The 3,283-nt window shown below is 41.9% G+C and overlaps 1 pseudogene across 1 annotated transcript; it reads right to left on the bottom strand.

Annotated features, from left to right (window-relative positions):
• Positions 1-2,123: 2,123 nt before the first annotated feature.
• LOC308495789 (large ribosomal subunit protein eL34-like) lies at positions 2,124-2,465 on the bottom strand (annotated as a pseudogene). Its single transcript has one exon. The product of its transcript is annotated as a large ribosomal subunit protein eL34-like (transcript).
• Between the last annotated feature and the right edge of the window lie 818 nt (positions 2,466-3,283).

Below are 3,283 nucleotides of genomic sequence, written 5' to 3'. Positions count from 1 at the left end.
GTCAGCGTTCTCCAAACAGAACCAATCAGAGATCTATCTATCTACTTATCTATCAATATCATATATATGTCATACCATACACACACACACACACACACACACACACACACACACACACACACATATATATATAGAGAGAGAGGGAGAGGGAGAGGGAGAGAGGGAGAGAGGGAGAGAGAGTTAAGGCATTGGCTCATGCACTTAGGGAGGCTGGCAAGTCCAAAATTTGCAGGCTGGGCTGGAGACATAGGGAAGAGTTGATGTTGCAGTTCAAGCCTGAAAACTGTGGAGGCAGAATTCCCTCTTCTTCCAGGGAGGTCAGTCTTTTCCTATTAGGGCCTTCAAATAATTGGATGAAGCCCACCCACATTATGGAAGGTAATCTGTTTTGCTCAAAGTCTACTGATTTAAGTATTAATCTCATCTAAAAAATACCTTCACAGAAACATCTAGAATAATGTTTGACCAAATATCTGGGTACCATGGCCGAGACAAGTTGATTCATAAAATTAACTATCACAGTAAGCTAGGGTTTAATGCTCCCTAACTTACTTTCTACATACTTTCTTATGTCTTTTACAATAAATATGATCAAACAATTCACATCTATGACAGAAAAGGCCTGTGAACACATTTGAAACAAGCTTCCTTGGAAAGGCGCAGAGGCTCAGGCGCTGGGCAATTTCCCGACTCCCAGTGCGCTTTGCACAGCTCCCTGGCCCTTCGTGCTTCTGGCTTCTGGATGAGCTCCTCTTCTGCGGTGTCTCAGTGGCTTGGGATTCTAAGGAACTTTAAAGGCCACTTACTCCAAACTCCCATTAAAAGCAATAATTTTTTCTGTTCCATCCTGTATAATGGTTGTCCAGTCCCTGCCTGAAGACCTGTGATGACAAAAGGTGAAACCTGAGGGCAAATAAAGAAAATCTTTAGGAACCTGGAAGTCCGGTTGCTCAAAGAGGAAAACAATTCAGAGTCTGGGAAAGAGAGAGGGAATCTGGATATCAGAAAACTATAAAACTGGGAAAGCTTTTGTAGTGTGGGAGAGAATTTCTGATGAGACAAATGGTGGAAACATGGCCTGACTAAGGTGGTGCTGCTGATGGGAGGAAACTGGCAGATGTTGTAGAGAGACAGCCTTCACAAATGCTAGCCAGCTAAACTCTTGAGCTTTCTAGAATCATCTGCAAATAACTGAAATGATTTTTGGTGATGACCCAGTTACCTTGCTCAATCAGCTAATCTAGGCTTATCCAAAGAAAAGAACAACTAAACTCACTATTCCTCAGCTGTCTGTATTTTTCTCTCCCCTGTCTCTTCTCTCTTTTATTAATCCTGTTTTAGCCATCAGAGTCACCTGGCTCTTCTCCTCTATGTCCACTACTTTTTCTGCTACCATTGACTTACTACACACTCCTTCCTCTACTCCGTGCTTCTGAACTTTGCTTCCCTTTCAGCCTCACGCCTAACCATCATCAGTGACCATTTCCTGTTGATCACCATCATCACCAGCACCTTCATTATCGTCATCACTACCATTTAGAGCCAGTGACAACAAAAAATACATGTAATCCTTACAATTTTCTCAAGTACTGTGATTCGCCTTTGAGGAAATGAGGTACAGGATGGGCAAACAGTTTGTACAGAGTAACACATTTAGTAAGTTACAAAACCAAGATTTAAACCTAAGCTTGCTTGATCCCAAAGTCCAGACACCTATCCACTCCACTACACGGCTTTCAAAATTCTCCTTCTACGACCAGCCACTTCTTTATATTTCTGTTTCTTAGTGTGAACTCGTAATACAAAGATTCTTGTTGGTTCAGCTTAACTTTTGGCAGTGCCACATCAGTGGTCACTGGCCAGCTATTGATTGGCTACCTGCGAATCAGGCACCCATCTCTGGACCAATCAGTGATGACCAGAGGACGCAGGAGTATGCGGTTCACAACACAGATGGCTGTCTGGGCCTGTGCTCTCTGCAAAGGTGTGTGTGGAGCAGGCATTGTGAAGGGCATGGCCAGGTCGTGTGCACCTGTCTGACTTCCCCTAAGAGTTTGTTGAAGAGGACAACCCTTTTTTTTAGCCTGTTAATTGTTTTTATTACTCAAAAAATCTTTATTTTTTTATTTAGCTTTCTGACTCTGTTGTGTTTCAACAGTTTCACAATGATTTTCTGCTTCTCAGCAAGGAAGGCACGCTTGATCCGGTCACAGACACATTAATACACATGGATCTCCTGACACAATTTTTCGTTTTGCACAATCTCATTAGAACTTTAGGTCTCACAGCACGAACTCTGAAAAGTCGGCCTGGGCACACATACTACATGCAGATTTTGGTGTTTTCCCAAGCTTCTTGGTATAGAGTTAAACAATTCTAGTACCAGGCGTTCGGGACAGCCTAGTTTTGTTAGAGGCTGTACTGCAGCACAGCCTCGGACGGTATGTCAGACGCGGGACCATTCTGAACGCTTGTAGACACCGTTCCCGGAAGCTGAAGAGGACAACTTCTAATGTACATTTATTTATACTTCATCTCTTTCCACAGGGTATTTGGAATGGCTTAAAACAAAAGCACATATAATGAAATAATAAGTATACACAAAAAATTTAAAAGCATACAAACCAAGGCAAAAGAGAATAGAAATATTCTAAAGTTTAGGTATGATAATATTGAGGTACTTGAGAAAGTTTTGTTTTGAGCTTTTGGCAACCAGAGGAAAAAGTGAATCATTAGCAGCCTATCATCCATATGAGTAACAGAAAGCAAACAGAACTTTTTCTGGCGGTAAAGTCTAAAAAAAATTTCTCATGTGATATCTTTAATAAGGGACACTCAGTAATATAAAACTAAAACTCCTTAGCAAACTTTCTGTAGTAAATTCAGTACTCAATTCCTTGTGCTTGTTCACTCGCTATAGCAAACCTATACAAAGACAAAGGCAGAGCATTAAACCAAAACTCAGTGGAAGAGAGTCCAGGAAGGGTGGGGGGCAAAAAAGTATGAAGGTAGAGATATCTGTGACCCAGGGACAGAATTTAGAGAACTCAGAGGCAAGGGCATTGCATGTCCCTTATATAATCATCTGTAATATCTTTTATTTCCCTGGGCTCTTGAAAGAAGCCATATGCTAAAAATCCTACTTGGGGAATTTTGGATGTATATTTTCTGTTGCTAACTGAGATTATTACCTTCTCTTAAGAACTCAGTTGGGCAGTCCACAGGACTACACTGCCCAAGGAAACCGAGGCCCTCAGCCTGCGCTCCCTCCCGAGTGGAAGCT

This window comes from Rhinolophus hipposideros (genome assembly GCF_964194185.1).
Source record: "Rhinolophus hipposideros genome assembly, chromosome: 3".
In the NCBI taxonomy this organism is placed as follows: Eukaryota; Metazoa; Chordata; class Mammalia; order Chiroptera; family Rhinolophidae; genus Rhinolophus; species Rhinolophus hipposideros.
Note: the sequence above shows the minus strand (reverse complement) of the source record. Positions and strands in the feature narration are given on the sequence as shown.